Source organism: Monomorium pharaonis, unplaced genomic scaffold (genome assembly GCF_013373865.1).
Source record: "Monomorium pharaonis isolate MP-MQ-018 unplaced genomic scaffold, ASM1337386v2 scaffold_683, whole genome shotgun sequence".
NCBI lineage: Eukaryota > Metazoa > Arthropoda > Insecta > Hymenoptera > Formicidae > Monomorium > Monomorium pharaonis.
In genome coordinates, this window is record NW_023416004.1 from 23,021 (window position 1) to 35,235 (window position 12,215).

Here is a 12,215-nt window from a genome sequence, read left to right on the forward strand (position 1 = left end):
TTTATTATCAAATAGATCTGTCATTCAGGATGTTATAATGTTGTCTGATTTCTGAGTCAACTACGACGCATCGTTTCGTAATAACATTGATACGAACGTGTTATGTTACGATTATACAATTTTTGTTGAATAACTGTAACGCCAAAACGATATAACAGCTATATCATTCACTTGCGTATAACAAATATTACGTAACAGATTATTTCCATGTCATATAGAACCTACATATCACAAGAATAACAATGTTAAATTACATGTAACTTCTATGTTATATTGCCGCTATAAAATGTGTTCACTGGGATAGTTTACGCCACATACGCTATAGATTTTTAGTACTGGCAGTGAATATCAAAATGCAGTCTTAGTTTATATTTTATCATATGATTATGTAATATGTATAGTATTTATGCTTTATATACGGTGTGCATTTAAATATTGTGTGAAAAGTTGAATAATTTTGTAATAATATTACATATGTATACACAGTATGTATTATGTATATGTTTTACTTTTGTATATTGTGTGAAGTTTTATGATATCCCAGGTAGCAAGGTGACGTTAATACGACGTCAATAATTCGTCATTTAAGGTCGCAGACGTCATGTTACCAAATTAAGACGTAATAGTAACGTCATTTTTTGACCTATTAATTACGCCAGTCATTTATCCATCCTACAACGTATTTCCGACGTCATATTCTTGACTAATTAATAACGTCAGTTAATTGATCATTTTACGACGTATTAATAAGATTTTATTAGTTACTAATTACTGACGTTAACTATAATTCTTTGTAATAATTGACGATTTGACCTCAAATGACAAATTATTGAGGTCTAGTGGACGACACCTTGTTACCTATAACTATCATTATTTAAAGAATGGTTAATAAACAACATTATTAAAATTAATATAATATTTTATATAATTAATACTATCAATATTTTAGAATCATCCCAGGCAGCACATAATATTTATGATAAATATTTATTAATATTTATTAATATTTATTTTTTCAAAATATTATATAAATATTTTACACATATTTTATATATACGAAGAAAAAAATCTTTATTCAACATATTAAAATATAGATTAAATATTTTATATAATATTTATGGTAAATAAAAGATAAAGATTTGTATAAGTAATATTTTGTAAATATTTATAAATATTTCATAAATATTTTTATAATATTTATGATAAATCTTTATGATTTGTCAAATCTAAGACCACAAAAATATTTATAAAATATTTAGATAAATATTTATAAAATATTTGGATAAATATTTATATAATATTTTAATAAATATTATAAATATTTTATAAATATTTTATAAATATTGCGTGCTGTCTGGGGTATAATTTAGCTTTATCAAAAGAACAGAGCAAAAACATATTTTTATAAGTTATTGCACATGTTATTCGCATATGTAGAAATCAGGAAAAAAACTGTAAATTTATATTTATTTATAAAAATATTAGTTAACTACAAGTTTCATGTTTCTCGCATCTATTGAACTGATCTATAACAAATATGTATTCATGATCATCAAGTGTTCATGGATCATCACAAAGGGCTAAGTAGCGTACGATCTTCGAAGTCAAGCAACGTCGACGGCGGTTCAGAGTTGGATGGGTGACCGCGGAAGTTAGGCAATTCCAAACGTGACTATGGTGTGGTGGGTCGTGATGCTTGTTGAGAAACAACGTAGATTTTTTTTTACATTATAATTATGTTATTTCGATATTTTCATAATGCAAGTACTGCATATATAGGACATGTACCCGAAATATTTTCTAAAACTTCATAATAACGGCTTTTACTACCTGGGATAGTCATAAAAATGACGTTAAAATGTCGTCTTTATTAAATGTAACCTAAAAACCTATGTTTTTTCATAAAAATAACAATAAAATACCGTCAAATGTACGATACTAGCTTCTTGAAAATGACGTCAATAATATGAAAATAATGACGTATTTTTGACGTCAATATATGACGTCGTTAAGATGAGACAAATGTACGTCAGTTTTACGACATTTAGACGTCATTTTATCTCGACATTATGACGTCTGGTTCGTCATAAAATGACCAAAAAATGCCGTCAATTAGACGTCACCTTGCTACCTGGGATGTATTATGTTTTATATATATACATATTTATATAAAATGTTTATATGTGTGGATGTATAGATGTATATCTTACATTACTACATTAATGTGGTATGTAAATGGTGTACATCATGATGTGTTGTGCTATGCATCACATTTTTTTAACCACACCAGATATAAAACCTGTTGTTCAGCTATACCACACTAGTTCACACTATTTTTTCTTCTAATATCGAAAAAAAGGTAAATGGTCAATTAAAGGTGTGTGTGTGTGTGTGTGTGTGTGTGTGTACTTATGAAAAACAGACTTATATCTGACAGTCCGCAGTTTGTTTATAAGTGGGACAGGAAAAATTTGTTGCATTGCACTCTAATCATTATTATTTTTATTTAATATTTAATTTTAAGAAAACAAAATGTTTTAATGTACATAAACATTAATTATTAATAAATTTGATTTAATATATATTTATTAATTTATTTTATTTTAAAATTAAAATATTTTGTAGCATTTACTACAACAAATATTATATATGCATGGATATCTCAGCAAACACAGAACATGTTGTAATATTGCTGTGATGTTGCTACAATGTTTATGCATTGTTGCTACATTATAATATTGCCGCAATGTTGCTGCTATGTTCTGTGTTTGCTGGGATATGTGTAGAGTGGTTATGTATGCGTATTCTCACGTGACCTTCGTCACGTGACTAATTTAGTTTCTGGCTTCCGAGTCCAAGGATAAGCGGCGCTGAAAATCGTCCCCCTCCATTCCAGGTAAGAGTTTACACCCCCTGGTACGACGATGATAGGTCGAGCTCTAACCCAGATAGCACAAGGACATCCATTGTATGTCCAATGGATATCCGCTTCTGGACATTTGGACGTCCATTAAGAGTCCAAATAAGGTCCGTCGGACATTCGATGGAGTCCATAGGATATACGTTTGGCACAACTTTGTACGTTCATAGAAAGTCCTTTAATGGACGTCCATGGGATATACGTTTGTCACAATTTCGGACATTCATAGAAAGTCCGAAATAAACCAAATTTTGAACCTATTATGATTTGATTATTTCTTTTGGGCCTTTTTCAATTAAAGGGCTTGCTGCAATAGTGGGTTAATCCACATTTTGTAAAAATTATCGACATAAAGCATGGACTGTGCATTTCCTGTAACAAGCTCTTGAAAAGTGTCCCGCAGAAAGACAAAGAGGAGACATGGTCCGGATCAATTTCTTTTTTTGTCTAGCGCCCATTATGCTACTGGTTAGACAGAGACAGCGCTTGACCTAGACCAATTGCTATGTCCCTCTTTTGGTCGGAAAAAGAAACGGGGAAAAAAAAACAAAAAAAGAAAAAGAAAGAAAAAGAAACGATAATAAAAAAGAAAAAGAAACGAAAAAAAACAACGATAAAAAACGAAAAAGAAACAATAATGTATTATAACAAACATTTAAAAAAATACCAATAATTGAGTGTTAATAATAAATAAAAAAATAATAAGTATTATTTTATATTATTTCATATTATATCTAAAAGTAGAACAATTAAAATAAACCTTTTGAAAAATAAAAACAATGTAATTTATTATTATTTATAAATTAATGTTAATTAGAACTATGTAAATAATATATATATAATTTACAATATTTTTTTTAGATTAAATAATAAAAATTAAGATAAATTATATAAAAGTAAGATGCAAGTGCGGACATAAATCAGCATAAGACGTTCTGAATAGAACATTTTAATTCAAATAATGGACATCTTATAAATGTCCATTTTATGTCCATGGACATGTGGACCTGAATTGGACTTAAAATGGACGTCCTTGGAACATCCAGTGCTATTTGGGAAGTAGGTCAGCTGCCGCGGGGTTCGATCGTCGGGCGCGGGCCGCCCTTACGCGGCGCATGTTGCATAACTCGTCACGCGCGACTTCTCACCGAATAAAACCGCGTGAAAAAGGCTACGGCTTGGCGGACATAACGCAACCGTAAAACTGGGCCCCGATTCTTGAATTCATTTGCAAGAGAAACGTATTTGCAAATTCTGTTCTTACAGAAAAGTTGAAAATTTATTGGCTATCGTATGGCTTTCAACCAATAAACTTGCAACTTTTCTGTTAGAACGGGTATTTGCGCATACGTTTTCTTGCGAATGAATTCAAGAATCGAGCCCCTGATCGTGGCGTGGTTAGCGCCGTTTGTTATGGGAGCGCGGCCCTTTTAAAATGGTCCAACGTGTCACGACGAAAACGCGCACAAGCTTCCCGCGTTCGCGAGCCTTCGCCTTTGACGTCGTTGCGTAACTAGGAGTCTGCGTTTTTTTCTATTATAGTTGCTAGTTGTTCATTCCTTTGCTAAAATACAAATGTGTTGAAATCGACTCACATAAAAAATTCCCCGAGATACGAAAGATTATCGAGAGTTAAAGAATGAAACAATTTTAGATAAATTTAACAATGAAATTAATAAGTAAATAAATTAATGCTGTTTATTTTTAATATGTTTTGCAAAATTTAATTGCTTTTATAAAAAATAATATAGTTGCGTCAGTTTATAACATATAGGTATATGTAGACAATAACAAGTACCCATATCGATGAGTCAAATTGGCGTAGCAGGTAGAGTACAAGGTTCGTCATCCTAAGGTTCCGGGTTCAAACCTAGCAGCGGCAAGTAAGAATAAAATAAAAAATAACATAATTTAAATTTAATTAATTAATAAAAATTTATCCTAAATTTAGTATGTGCTGTTGATAAAAATAATTTAAAAAAAATGAAATTTTTATTTTATTTTATTTTTCTTTGTAACTGTTGTGTGACGGTTAGATAACATGTAATTATAACATGTTATATTGCTGAGTCGAAAATTGTAACTTACATGTAAGTTACGTGTAACTTCAGAGTAACGTAACCTGTTATATTCGATTACATTGCTGTTACGCTGCTACCCAAATAGCACACGATATTCTATAGATATCCATTCTTGATCCATAAAATATAAAGTATATACAGGACATTATACATATATAAAATGAATATTTATGTATGGATATAAATGTATGTACGTCATATGTACATAATATAAATATACTTCGATGGATTAATTACTTATACATCCCCATGCATATTGTATGTATATTGTATTTATATACATGCAGGTACGTTTTGAAATATACATAGATGTACTTTCATGTACATCGGACAAACATATTTTTATGGATCAGTTTAGGATGTTTTTCGATGCATGTTGAATGTTTATTGTATGTATATATGCATGTCGAAATAAACATAAATGTACATCGGATAAATATACTTTCGTGGATCTGTCTAGGACATTTTCCGATGTATGTCAAACACCTATTGTATGTATATACATGTATGTATGTGTCGAAATGAACATAAATGTATTTTCACGTACATTGGATGAATATACTTTCATGGATCCATCTAGGATATTTTCTGATGCACTTTGAATGTACATTGCATATACACGCAAAAAAAACGAAACAAAATTTTTGACCGATTTTTAGGCAATATTCAAAGTGATGCAACTTTACGAAAAATCATCCAAATTACATGTACTTTTTTTTAAATTAAAGGGCAAAGGCTCTACTTTGAGAATCTCTACGCGAAAGTTTGATTTGTTAAGTGCGAACCTTTTGTATCGCATGAAAACCAAACATGTGTTTTTTAATTGAAAAAAGTAAAAGTTTGTTATCATTTTGCACAAGTTTCTCGTTAAAATCTTGCTAATATTAATTTAGATTCTAAAAGTTCATTCTTTTCTAAGCAATTTAAAAAAAAAAACATGTCGATACGATGTTTTTTGTTGATTGCACACGAGTTTGAAATTTGCACTGCATTTTAGGGTATTTCAGCAAGTAAATATGGTATTTTTTGAATATCATGAATTTTGAGTATTAATATGATATGCACATTGATTTTATTTGTGTTGAACTCAATCATACCGCTGTCATCAAAGTGACCCGATCTGCACCACGTGGAGAATGATGATCGGATTTTGTACATCATGTGGCTCTGAAATTTATCGGTGGAAATTTGTACTTACTGATCTAAATATAACGGATAGCTGACGCACCAATTTTACTGAAGTCAACAGAAGATCACATTTATCTATACTCATAAACCCAAGCATACACATAAACATACATATACACATACTCATACATAAAAAGTAAAAGTTCAAATTTTATTTAAAAAAATCAGCCTTTTCAGGGCTACATGATGTACAAAATCCGATCGTCATTTTCCACGTGGTGCAGATCGGGCCACTTTGATGATGGCGGTATGATTGAGTTAAATACGAATAAAATTAATGTGCAATATCATATTGATACTCAAAATTCATGATATTCAAAAAATACCGTATTTATTCGCTAAAATGCAGTGCAAATTTCAAACTAGCGTGCAATCAACAAAAAACATTGTATCGACATGTTTTTTTTAATTGCTTAGAAAAGAATAAACTTTCAGAATCTGAATTAATATTAGCAAGATTTTAACGAGAAACTTGTGCAAAATGATAACAAACTTTTACTTTTTTCAATTAAAAAACACATGTTTGGTTTTCATGCGATACAAAAGGTTCGCACTTAACAAATCAAACTTTCGCGTAGGGATTCTCAAAGTAGAGTCTTTGCCCTTTAATTTAAAAAAAAGTACATGTAATTTGGATAATTTTTCGCAAAGTTGCATCACTTTAATATTGCCTAAAAATTGGTCAAAAATTTTGTTTCGTTTTTTTTTTGCGCCAGTGTATATACTTATTGAAATGTATACAAATGTACTTTCTGTGTACATTGGATGAATATACTTTCGTGGATCACTCATTTATTTTTCTGCCGGTGAAGGGTTTGGAAACTTGGCGCTGCAAAAAAACCCCATTTGAAGTCTGAACATATATGATCTATATAGTTAACCATCTAATTAACCATTTGAACGCTTCAAAGTATTAGTGCTAAATAGATTGCAATTTCCATCAAATTATTAAGGTTGTGGAAAAAGATAAATTTAACAATGAAATTAATAAGTAAATAAATTAGTGCTATTTATTTTTAATGTTTTGCAAAATTTAATTGCTTTTATAAAAAATAATATAATTGCGTCAGTTTATAACACATAGGTATATGTAGACAATAACAAGTACCCATGTCGATGAATCAAATTGGCGTAGCAGATAGAGTACAAGGTTTGTCATCCTAAGGTCCCGAGTTCAAAACCAGCGCAAGTAAGAATAAAAAAAATATTTTAAATTTAATTAATTAATAAAAATTTGTCTTAAATTTAATATGTACTGTTGACAAAAATAATTATTAAAAAATAAAAAAAATTTTTTTTTAATCTCTAGTTGCAGTTTAAAGATATCCGATTTAAGAAATCTTTTAGATATCAGTTTCATGATATCTTTATTCTCAAAAAACGGCGCATTGCTTAACATTCTGACATCATTATGTTATCTTTTAGAAGTCTCTTTATGTTACCATTTTCAGAAACAGGATATCTTTCAGAGATCTTTTTGACAACATATTGTTCACTGGATATATATGATATACATGGAACGTGTAGCTGTATGTTTTATGGATAAACAATGGATCTCATATGGAGTGCATTTGCTGATACAATGGATATATTATGAATGCTAATTTAAGTACATGTGGATATCCAATGGACATTCAGTATCCATGAACATATATATAGTGTATATACATTGTATATTTTTGTGCTATTTGGGTACTATATTACTGTGTTCACTGGGAGGGTATATTACGATATCTTAAGAAATCTCTTGGACATCCTCTGGATATCGTTTGAGATATCCACAGGATGTCAAATCGGTGGACATTTGTGGATCTTTTGGATATCCCTTGGATATCGTAAATGGTCCACGGATATCCAACGATATTGCGATATTCCAAAATGACCTCCTAGGGACATCCCTAGGATAAAGTATACTGTGTGGATTAAGATGGGTCTTGAGTAAGATTCGACTATGAATACCGGCCCTTGTCTCCTTACACCATGCGTAATACGTTTTCAAAATGAACAATGCACTTGATTAAAGTCCTGTATAAGAGAGAAGCGAAATCGACGTCGAAATTTCTGATTGGTTGATGCCATGTTGAGTCCGTAAATTAGCGGTGTTTCAAACATTGAGAAGCTATTAATTTATGTGTTTCTTTCGTGTTCCTTTCTTTTTGTTATTGCTTTAATAAAATAAATAAGGAATTATTAATTAAATTAAATAGCAACAGTATTTCACTTTCAACTTACCCAACAAGAGGTTTTCTTCTGTATAAGTTATCTCAAAACAATTCGGAGTAACTTCTAAATCTTATTTCCAATTAGACAGGTTAGGTTATGCATGACAATGTATTGGAGTTCCACTATAAACATGTGCTACAACGCAGCGTTGCCAAATCTCAAAATGAGCTCAAGATAGCAGCTGATTTCGTTTCTTTCTTATATAGGACTCTACACTTGACTAACGCACTCCTGATCGTGGCGTGGTTAGCGCCGTTTGTTATGGGAGCGCGGCCCTTTTAAAATGGTCCAACGTGTCACGACGAAAACACGCACAAGCTTCCCGCATTTGCGAGCCTTCGCCTTTGACGTCGTTGCGCGACTAAGAGTCTGCGTTTTTTTTCTATTATAGTTGCTAGTTGTTCATTCCTTTGCTAAAGTACAAATGTGTTGAAATCGACTCACATAAAAAATTCCCCGAGATACGAAAGATTATCGAGAGTTAAAGAATGAAACAATTTTATTTTAATCGCGATCCCTTTGAGGGTTTAACTTTTTAAATACACAATAAAGGCTCCGTCATAAATTAAATTCCATAAAAATGTAAACACGTAAAGAACTAAATATTGTATATCGGAGCAATTAAAATTGTAGCTAACACTGTATACAAATCTGCTTTTTCGTTAATACTTCGTTAGTTTTTATATTCACATAGTTCTTAAATAATTTCTATCGGTTTTCGGAATAAATTAAAAAGAATTATGATTTCATAAAATATTATTTTTTGTGTGAAATATTACAATCCTTTATTTACATTAAAAATTTGCATAATTTGTGTAGTTGACATATATTTTTTAAATAATTATTTCAAATTTATAAAATCACATTTAGTATAAAAATTTCAACTTTTACCTTATATTAATGTATAATGTTCTAAAAGTATAAGCACATATTCTAAGAGTATAAACATTGCATATGATATGTTAGATGTAGATATAAGTTTACCATTTTGTAACTTTAATAAGAATACTAAAAAAATACTTCTTTATAAAAATAAATTTTATAATTCAAATTTTCTTCATAACTCAATTGGCACATGATTATTTAGCTGCTCTTTTGTTTAGCTTCGTCAAAGAGACCACGCGATATAATCAACTTTTGAATCTGTGAAGTACCTTCATATATCTGATAAATTTTTGCATCGCGCATAAGCTTCTCTACTGGATACTCGGAATTGAAACCCGCACCACCGAAAACCTAAATTGAAAAATTATCATGTATGACAAATTGTAAAAAGAGAAACATACTCGAGCCTTTTACTGACTGTTACAACTTAACATAAAATTCATAGATATATAAATTATTATATCGTACCTGTACAGCGTCTGTAGCACATTTATTAGCTACATCAGCACTATAACATTTGCGATACTAGCGAGCAATGTAGCATTCGGTAAATCTTTGTCAGCAGCCCAGGCTGCCTTCATCCATGCTAATCTAGAAGTTTCAACGCCAACAGCCATATCAGCTAGCATAAAAGCTATTGCTTGATGTTGCGCTATTGTATACCAAATGTTTTGCGCGTTCCATCGAATATTTCGTTGCTTCGTCCAAAGCTCTCTGGCAAACCAGTAGACGATGCTGCAACCTGCAATATAAAAATAGAAGATAACGTTTGCATAAATGTATATTAAACTTATTGGCATTTTAACGAATGAATAGACATATTACTGGTGATCGGTGTTCTAGTAAAAGTCTTCATAGCTATTTTAAAACCTTCTCCTTCTTTAAGCAATACATTCTCTCAGGAACACGAACGTCTTCGAATGTTATCATTCGTGTGTCGCTTGCTCTTTGCCCCATATTAATTCCTTAAAGAAGTGAAAAGCAGGTTCGTATCAGTAAAAAATTTTAATAGAATTCAATAAATATAAATAAGTTTATCATATTGGAAATTACCTTACGACCAGGAGTAAAGCCATCACTTTTACGTTACAATAAAACCTGTAAAGCTTTATATCTGGAGCTTTTGGATCTGATTTGTTCTTGCAGAACAAATACCTATATGATAAAAAGGTGAAAATGTAAATAATGCTTTTTAGAAATTAATGCTAAATATTGGAGCATGTTATTGTACCAATTGGCAACACCACCATTTGTAATCCACATCTTTTGTGCCAGTAATTATCCATTCTTTTCCTTTCTTTTCAGCTTTAGTTTTGATACCTGCCACGTCAGATCCTGCAGCAGGTTCAGTAACACAATATGCCTATAAATTATATATACATTCATACATATATATGTAATTAACTTTTACATGCAAATTTAATTTGTAAATTTACCGAACAAGTGGCTCTTCTAAAAGTCTGCCAAGATATTTCTTTTGCTGTTCCTTTGTTCCAGCTATGATAACTGGAGTTTGCTAAATGGGTAAAATATAAATATATGTATATTTATAATAAAACTAGAAAAATTTTACACACCCCACACACGCGCGCGCGCGTGCGGTGTATGGTGTATGTGTGATTGCTGTATTAAGTAAATAAATTATAAGATTTAATAAGGGAATTGGAACTTAATAAAACCGACAGAAAAATTAATTTTTTATTTTATTAAGGAAATTATTGCTAAAATTTTATGTGATATAGAACTGAGATATCGTTCATAACAAAAAGAGACATACTCCAAGAACTGTGGTTTCTATTGCAGTTGTTATTCCTGTACATCCGTACGCCAATTCTTCAGTAAACCAAGAATGAATCAAAAATACTACTTTCTAAACCACCTGGAATAAGTTATAAGTTGTAAATTTTATTCTTGCATCAGTACTTATTCTCTATCTAACAATGTTCTGCTATATCTATACTATACTTGTGTCGTTGTATAATACATAACACACACACACACACACACACACACACCACACAACACACACACACACCACACACACCACACACACACACACACACACACACACACACACATATATATTACATTCAGTCGAAAAAAAAGCGGTACACTTAAAATTGTCAAAAAATCACTAAACTTCCAATGACGATAACTACGCGAGTAATAAAGATAAAAAGGTTTCTAAAAAAAGAAATTAAAGCTTCAAATGTCTACTTTAAGAATTGATTTAGTAAAATTTTGCATAATAATTTTTTTCAAAATGGCGTATGACAAAGCGAGAGCATGCGAAATTGAAAAATATTGGTCCGAGTTTGCGACGATCCATGGCGTGAGGCAAGTATCGCAACTTGATGGGATAAAAAGCATGCGATAGTACAGAGTTTTCCCTTCAAAATGCTTTTTTACTCGTCTCGATACAATGATTTTCGCTGAGATATGCGCATTTGAATAAAAAGGCAGTTTTTTTACTTTAAATGCGCATATCTCAACGAAAAATCATCGTATCAAGACGAGTAAAAAAGCATTTTGAAGGGAAAAACTCTGTACTATCGCATGCTTTTTATCCCATTAAGTTGCGATACTTGCCTCACGCCATGGATCGTCGCAAACTCGGACCAATATTTTTCAATTTGCATGCTCTCGTTTTGTCATACGCCATTTTAAAAAAAATATTACGCAAAATTTTACTAAATCAATTCTTAAAGTAGACATTTGAAGCTTTAATTTCTTTTTTTATAAACCTTTCTATCTTTATTACTCGCGTAGTTATGGTCATTGGAAGTTTAGTGATTTTTTGACAAATTTTAGGTGTACCGCTTTTTTTTCGAGTGAGTGTGGTGTATATATATATAATATATATATATATGTATGTATATATGTATATGTATATATATATATATATATATATATATATA

At 30.8% G+C, this 12,215-nt stretch overlaps 1 pseudogene; it reads right to left on the reverse strand.

Annotated features, from left to right (window-relative positions):
• Positions 1–9,286: 9,286 nt before the first annotated feature.
• LOC118648775 lies at positions 9,287–11,176 on the reverse strand (annotated as a pseudogene).
• Between the last annotated feature and the right edge of the window lie 1,039 nt (positions 11,177–12,215).